Consider the following 9322-nt stretch of genomic DNA (forward strand, 5'->3'; position numbering starts at 1 on the left):
CTATAAATCATTCTCTGCAGGGAGAGATACACTATAATCAATTCTCTACAGGGAGAGATCCCACACACTATAAATCTTCTCTACAGAGATCCCACACTATAAATCATTCTCTGCAGGGAGAGATCCCACTATACAAATCATTCTCTACAGGGAGAGATCAGACACTATAAATCATTCTCTACAGGGAGAGTCCCACACTATAAATCATGCTCTAACAGGAGAGATCCACACTATAAATCCTTCTCTACAGGGAGAGATCCACACATAAATCATTCTCTACAGGGAGAGTCACCACACATATAATCATTCTCTACAGGGAGAGATCACACACACAAATAATCATTCTCTACAGGGAGAGATCACACACACATATAAATCATTCTCTACAGGGAGAGATCACACACACAATAAATCCTTCTCTACAGGGAGAGATCACACACTATAAATCATTCTCTACAGGGAGAGATCACACACTATAATCATCTCTACAGGAGAGATCACACACTATAATCATCTCTACAGGAGAGATCACACCCATAAATCATCTCTACAGGGAGAGATCACCCACTTAAATCAATCTCTACGGGAGAGATCACACTATACATTCTCTACAGGGAGAGATCACACACACACTATAATCATTCTCTACAGGGGAGATCACCACTATAAATCATTCTCTACAGGGAGAGATCACACACTTAAATCATTCTCTACAGGGAGATCACACACTATATAATTCTCTACAGGGAAGATCACACTAAATCATTCTCTACAGGAGATCACACACACACTATAAATCATTCTCTACAGAGAGATCACACACTATAATCATTCTCTACAGGGAGAGATCACACTATAAATCATTCTCTACAGGGAGATCACACACTATAAATCTTCTCTACAGGGAGAGATCACACACTATATATAATTCTCTACAGGGAGAGATCACACACTAAAAATCATTCTCTACAGGGAGAGATCACACACTATAAATCATTCTCTACAGGAGAGATCACACACTATAAATCATTCTCTACAGGAGAGATCACACACTATATCAATTCTCTACAGGGAGAGATCACACTAAAATCATTCTCTACAGGGAGAGATCACACACTATAAATCATCTCTACAGGGAGAGATCACACTATAAATCATTCTACAGGGAGAGATCACACACTATAAATCATTCTCTACAGGGAGAGATCACACACTATAAATCATTCTCTACAGGGAAGATCACACACTATAAATCATTCTCTACAGGGAGAGATCACACACTATAAATCATTCTCTACAGGGAGAGATCACACACTATAAATCATTCTCTACAGGGAGAGATCACACACTATAATCATTCTCTACAGGGAGAGATCACACACTATAAACATTCTCTACAGGGAGAGATCACACACTATAAATCATTCTCTACAGGGAGAGATCACACTATAAATCATTCTCTACAGGGAGAGATCACACCATAAATCATTCTCTACATGGAGAGATCACACACTATAAATCATTCTCTACAGGGAGAGATCCACACTATAAATCATTCTCTACAGGGAGAGATCACACCATAAATCATTCTCTACAGGGAGAGATCACACTATAAATCATTCTCTACAGGGAGAGATCCCACACTATAAATCATTCTCTACAGGGAGAGATCCCACACTATAAATCATTCTCTACAGGGAGAGATCCCACACTATAAATCATTCTCTACAGGGAGAGATCCCACCATAAATCATTCTCTACAGGGAGAGATCCACACTATAAATCATTCTCTACAGGGAGAGATCCCACACACTATAAATCATTCTCTACAGGGAGAGATCCCACACACTATAAATAATTCTTTACAGGGAGAGATCACACACTATAAATCATTCTCTACAGGGAGAGATCACACACTATAAATCATTCTCTACAGGGAGAGATCCCACACTATAAATCATTCTCTACAGGAGAGATCCCACACTATAAATCATTCTCTACAGGGAGAGATCCCACCATAAATCATTCTCTACAGGGAGAGATCCCACACTATAAATCATTCTCTACAGGGAGAGATCCCACACTATAAATCATTCTCTACAGGGAGAGATCCCACACACTATAAATCATTCTCTACAGGGAGAGATCACACACTATAAATCATTCTCTACAGGGAGAGATCACACACTATAAATCATTCTCTACAGGGAGAGATCACACACTATAAATCATTCTCTACAGGGAGAGATCACACACTATAAATCATTCTCTACAGGGAGAGCCACACCATAAATCATTCTCTACAGGGAGAGATCACACACCATAAATCATCTACAGGGAGAGATCACACTATAAATAATTCTCTACAGGGAGAGATCAGACACTATAAATCATTCTCTACAGGGAGAGATCACACACCATAAATCATTCTCTACAGGGAAGATCCCACACTATAAATCATTCTCTACAGGGAGAGATCCCACACTATAAATCATCTCTACAGGGAGAGATCCCACACTATAAATCATTCTCGACAGGGAGAGATCCACACTATATATATCTCTACAGGGAGAGATCAGACACTATAAATCATTCTCTGCAGGGAGAGATCAGACACTATAAATCATTCTCTGCAGGGAGAGATCAGACACTATAAATCATTCTCTGCAGGGAGAGATCAGACACTATAAATCATTCTCTACAGGGAGAGATCCCACACCTATAAATCATTCTCTACAGGGAGAGATCCCACACTATAAATCATTCTCTACAGGGAGAGATCCCACACATTATAAATCATTCTCTACAGGGAGAGATCCCACACACTATAAATCATTTTCTACAGGGAGAGATCCCACACACTATAAATCATTCTCTACAGGGAGAGATCACACACACTATAAATCATTCTCTACAGGGAGAGATCAGACACTATAAATCATTCTCTACAGGGAGAGATCCCACACTATACATCATTTTCTACAGGGAGAGATCAGACTATAAATCATTCTCTACAGGGAGAGATCAGACACTATAAATCATTCTCTACAGGGAGAGATCCCACACACTATAAATCATTCTCTACAGGGAGAGATCCCACACACTATAAATCATTCTCTACAGGGAGAGATCCCACACACTATAAATCATTCTCGACAGGGAGAGATCCCACACTATAAATCATTCTCTACAGGGAGAGATCACACACACTATAAATCATTCTCTACAGGGAGAGATCCCACACACTATAAATCATTCTCTACAGGGAGAGATCACACACACTATAAATCATTCTCTGCAGGGAGAGATCCCACTATAAATCATCTCTACAGGAGAGATCCACACACTATAAATCATTCTCTACAGGGAGAGATCCCACACACTATAAATCATTCTCTACAGGGAGAGATCCCACACTATAAATCATTCTCTACAGGGAAGATCCCACACTATAAATCATTCTCTGCAGGGAGAGATCCCACTATAAATCATTCTCTACAGGGAGAGATCAGACACTATAAATCATTCTCTACAGGGAGAGATCCCACACTATAAATCATGCTCTACAGGGAGAGATCAGACACTATAAATCATTCTCTACAGGAGAGATCCCACACTATAAATCATGCTCTACAGGGAGAGATCACACACTATAAATCATTCTCTACAGGGAGAGATCACACACTATAAATCATTCTCTACAGGGAGAGATCCCACACACTATAAATCATTCTCTACAGGGAGAGATCCCACACACTATAAATCATTCTCTACAGGGAGAGATCACACACTATAAATCATTCTCTACAGGGAGAGATCAGACTATAAATCATTCTCTACAGGGAGAGATCACACACTATAAATCATTCTCTACAGGGAGAGATCCCACACTATAAATCATTCTCTACAGGGAGAGATCACACTATAAATCATTCTCTACAGGGAGAGATCACACACTATATATAATTTTCTACAGGGAGAGATCAGACACTATAAATCATTCTCTACAGGGAGATCCCACACTAAATCATTCTCTACAGGGAGAGATCAGACACTATAAATCATTCTCTACAGGGAGAGATCACACACCATAAATCATTCTCTACAGGGAGAGATCCCACACTATAAATCATTCTCTACAGGGAGAGATCCCACTCTATATCAGAGGGCTGTTGGTTGGTGTGAGTGTGTTTGCAACAGTATAGCGTGGGAAGCAAGGTCACACTCCTCTCACAGCATCTGTGTGTGTGTCCGTCTGTGTGTGTCCGTCTGTGTGTGTCCGTCTGTGTGTGTCCGTCTGTGTGTGTCCGTCTGTGTGTGTCCGTCTGTGTGTGTCCGTGTGTCCGTCTGTGTGTGTCCGTCTGTGTCTCTCTGTCTGTCTCTCAGCGTGTCTGTCTGCGTCTGTGTCTCCCAGTGTGTTTCTCTGGTGTCAGAGTTGAAACCGTCAGTTACTTCCTGTTCCTGTTTGTATGACTCAGGACACACTGTGGTTGTGTGTGTGGTTGTGCTCTGCCCAGACCTAGCATCCACTTTCAGCAGAGACCCAGACTCAGATCGAACAACCCAAATATGGAGTTAGTTTCCTGAGCTCTGTAGAACACTGAGACGTTCTCTCTGAGAGACCCAGTGTGTGAACACCACCCCTCTCACTACAACAGGAAATACCTCCAGCCACACGGGACCCAATCACAGTCCTCCGTCAGACTCACTCAACTTAAGCCTGTTTTTGTTTTTAACTTGGATCAATTTCAGTTAGCTTGGCGTGTGTGTTTCAATAGGTTGTCTATCTGTAATGAATATCAAATTAACTTTACTACAACTCAGCTTTGTGAGTCTGTTCAACACCATCTGAGCTGGGTTTCCACTAGTGATTCTACTTCTGTAGGGAGGAAGTCCTATTGACCAATCAGAGAGCGTGTCCTACTCACGGGTCCGGTCCTTGTTCCAGGAGTGGCAGCTGATTGGCTCGAGCAGGAAGCTGTGGTAAGCCATGGCCAATCGGGACAATGCAGAACCAGAAAGTGAGATGAGCTAATGAGAGGCTTCTGTAGTTCCTGTTGAATCAAAATAATATGTTTTTGCACTAGACTGCAACGTCACGCACACTGTAAAATAGGTGATAAAAATCACCATGTAACTGAAAAACTTCAGAGAGAGACAGAGATACAGACAGATAGTCAGGTCTAGGTTGTGTAATCAGACTGAGGAAAGCCCCCGTGGCATGAATTGAATGATGCAGGTCAAAACACACACTGTATACAACATAACATCAACACAACGTAGCCTGTAATACAGGAAATTGTCTGTCACGGCTACATGGTTCCATAAGGCATGTTGACTCCACACAGAAGAGTGGCGTTTGAGTGTATTCAGGAAACAGGTCACTACAGCTGGAACAAAGTCCCTCTAGCTGCGGACTCTCTGCTGTAACGACCCTGGTTTATAAACGCGGAGAGACTCTACCGCTGGACCAGGCTTTTGCGGCACACGTCGATAGCGCGCTGGACTTCGGGTTAGAAGGTCGAGGGTTCGAGTCCTGCTCCCTGCCTGTTTCATTACACTACGTTGAAAAACGTGTCATCTTAGTAACTTTTTCCTCGTAGTTTTCATTGTTTTGCGTTTGTAAAAAAAAAGGTTTTCTGCCTGTTTGTGTCAGTTATCAGTAGAAGCAACCAGACATGTCTGGACATGACCATTCAGCCGAGACCAACGCGCTACTTACCCTGAATGGGACACGGAAGGAGAGATGAACGGAGAGAACAGCTCGCGGACTCTGACCAGTCGACGCGAACGCTACCGACAGAGTGGCGGAGAGAGAGAGAGAACAGACACTTCTGTAGAAGAGAAGGAGAGAGAAAAACTTGCTTCCGCTAAAAGAGGAACAGAGGGAGGGGTGAGGCCAGGGCGGGCGGGCAGGAAGGGAGGGAGGGGTGAGGCCGGGGGAGGGAAAACGAGCGGTTGAAGCAGAACTTGCTTCTGCAAAAAAGCGGGGAGAAAATAGAAACTTCTGCAAAAAGAGAAGGGGAGAAGTTGAAACGACTTACTTCTACAGAGAGGAAGGAGTTAAGATAGAAAATTCACATCTGCAACAGAAAAGGGAGGGAGCGTTGAGGTCGACTAGGGTGGGACAGGGGCGGTTCTGGGGGGCGCAGTGCCCCTGTGACAACAATTTTGGACCCCCTTGTGGCCCCCCTAAATGTGGAGTATGAAATCATTTTTACATAACTAGTTTTTGCTATCTTTCTTTTTTTACATCCGTTAATAGACAGTGGCAACGCGGAACACTAATTATTATGAACATGGTCTTTTCCCTGCAATGCAGTGAAGAAAACAATATGAGAACAATAACGTCTAATGTAACTGGCCCCTCTAACTGTACAACTGGCCCCAGCTTGGCCCCCCCCAGTTGAAATGGTCTAGAACCACCACTGGGGTGGGAGAGATGGTAGATGAGACTCCCCTCTTCTTTATCCACCTTCCCTGTTTCTTGTTTCTGTTCTACCAGACGCATGATGATCATTTCCTTCTGTTGGAAGGGCTGTCTGGCTCCTCCACACAAAGTAACAGACAGACAAACAGAGAAAACAGACTAACAGACAGGAGACTCAGTAGCGTTTACTAACAGACGGGAGACTCAGTAGCGTTTACTAACAGACGGAGACTCAGTAGCGTAGACTAACAGACGGGAGACTCAGTAGCGTAGACTAACAGACGGGAGACTCAGTAGCGTTTACTAACAGACGGGAGACTCAGTAGCGTTTACTAACAGACGGGCGACTCAGTAGCGTTTACTAACAGACGGGAGACTCAGTAGCGTTTACTAACAGACGGGAGACTCAGTAGCGTAGACTAACAGACGGGAGACTCAGTAGCGTAGACTAACAGACGGGAGACTCAGTAGCGTTTACTAACAGACGGGAGACTCAGTAGCGTTTACTAACAGACGGGCGACTCAGTAGCGTTTACTAACAGACGGGAGACTCAGTAGCGTAGAGCAACAGACGGGCGACTCAGTAGCGTAGACTAACAGACGGGCGACTCAGTAGCGTAGACTAACAGACGGGCGACTCAGTAGCGTAGACTAACAGACGGGCGACTCAGTAGCGTTTACTAACAGACGGGAGACTCAGTAGCGTTTACTAACAGACGGGCGACTCAGTAGCGTAGAGCAACAGACGGGCGACTCAGTAGCGTAGAGCAACAGACGGGCGACTCAGTAGCGTAGACTAACAGACGGGAGACTCAGTAGCGTAGAGCAACAGACGGGAGACTCAGTAGCGTAGAGCAACAGACGGGAGACTCAGTAGCGTTTACTAACAGACGGGCGACTCAGTAGCGTAGAGCAACAGACGGGCGACTCAGTAGCGTAGAGCAACAGACGGGCGACTCAGTAGCGTAGAGCAACAGACGGGCGACTCAGTAGCGTAGAGCAACAGACGGGCGACTCAGTAGCGTAGAGCAACAGACGGGCGACTCAGTAGCGTAGCGTAGAGCAACAGACGGGCGACTCGTAGCGTAAGCAACAGACGGCGACTCGTAGCGTAGAGCAACAGACGGGCGACTCAGTAGCGGAGAGCAACAGACGGGCGACTCCAGTAGCGTAGAGCACAGACGGTGCGACTCGTAGCGTAGAGCAACAGACGGTCGACTCAGTAAGCGTAGAGCAAAAGACGGGCGACTCGTAGCGGAGAGCAACAGACGGGCGACTCAGTAGCGTAGAGCAACAGACGGGCGCTCAGTAGCGTAGAGCAACAGACCGGGCGACTCAGTAGCGTAGAGCAACAGACGGGCGACTCGTAGCGTAGAGCAAACAGACGGGCGACTCAGTAGCGTAGAGCAACAGACGGGCGACTCAGTAGCGTAGAGCAACAGACGGGCGACTCAGTAGCGTAGAGCAACAGACGGGCGACTCAGTAGCGTAGAGCAAACAGACGGGCGACTCGTCGCGTAGAGCAACAGACGGGCGACTCAGTAGCGTAGAGCAACAGACGGGCGACTCAGTAGCGTAGACAACAGACGGGCGACTCAGTAGCTTAGAAACAGACGGGCGACTCAGTAGCGTAGAGCAACAGACGGGCGACTCGTAGCGTAGAGCAACCAGACGGGCGACTCAGAGCTAGAGCAACAGACGGCGACTCAGTAGCGTAGAGCAACAGACGGGCGACTCAGTAGCGTAGAGCAGAGCAAGACGGGCGACTCAGTAGCGTAGAGCAACAGACGGGCGACTCAGTAGCGTAGAGCAACAGACGGGCGACTCAGTAGCGTAGAGCAACAGACGGCGACTCAGTAGCGTAGAGCAACAGACGGGCGACTCGTAGCGTAGAGCAACAGACGGGCGACTCAGTAGCGTAGAGCAACAGACGGGCGACTCAGTAGCGTAGAGCAACAGACGGGCGACTCAGTAGCGTAGAGCAACAGACGGGCGACTCAGTAGCGTAGAGCAACCAGACGGGCGACCCAGTAGGCGTAGGAGGCAACAGACGGGCGACTCAGTAGCGTAGAGCAACAGACGGGCGACTCAGTAGCGTAGAGCAACAGACGGGCGATCTCAGTAGCGTAGAGCAACAGACGGGCGACTCAGTAGCGTAGAGCAACAGACGGGCGACTCAGTAGCGTAGAGCAACAGACGGGCGACTCAGTAGCGTAGAGCAACAGACGGGCGACTCAGTAGCGTAGAGCAACAGACGGGCGACTCAGTAGCGTAGAGCAACAGACGGGCGACTCAGTAGCGTAGAGCAACAGACGGGCGACTCAGTAGCGTTAGAGCAACAGACGGGCGATCTCATGTAGAGTAGCCGTAGAGCAACAGACGGGCGACTCGTAGCGTAGAGCAACAGACGGGCGACTCAGTAGCGTAGAGCACAGACGGGCGACCAGTAGCGTAGAGCAACAGACGGGCGACCTCAGTAGCGTAGAGCAACAGACGGGCGACTCAGTAGCGTAGAGCAACAGACGGGCCGACTCAGTAGCGTAGAGCAACAGACGGGCGACTCAGTTAGCGTAGAGCAACAGACGGGCGACTCAGTAGCGTAGAGCAACAGACGGGCGACTCAGTAGCGTAGAGCAACAGACGGGCGACTCAGTAGCGTTAGAGCAACAGACGGGCGACTCAGTTAGCGTAGAGCAACAGACGGGCGACTCAGTAGCGTAGAGCAACAGACAGGCGACTCAGTAGTGTAGAGTAACAGACAGGCGGACTCAGTAGTGTAGAGTAACAGACAGGCGACTCAGTAGTGTAGAGTACAGACAGGCGACTCAGTAGTGTATAGTAACAGACAGGAGAGTCAGTAGTGTAAGTTGATTCTTTATTTCTTCTGCAGTC

At 46.7% G+C, this 9322-nt stretch overlaps 1 pseudogene; it reads right to left on the reverse strand.

Annotated features, from left to right (window-relative positions):
• LOC115183499 (actin-related protein 2/3 complex subunit 1A-like) overlaps positions 1 to 4992 on the reverse strand; it is a 16215-nt pseudogene extending 11223 nt beyond the window's left edge.
• Positions 4993 to 9322: the final 4330 nt, after the last annotated feature.

The sequence above is a fragment of the Salmo trutta genome, unplaced genomic scaffold, assembly GCF_901001165.1.
Source record: "Salmo trutta unplaced genomic scaffold, fSalTru1.1, whole genome shotgun sequence".
NCBI lineage: Eukaryota > Metazoa > Chordata > Actinopteri > Salmoniformes > Salmonidae > Salmo > Salmo trutta.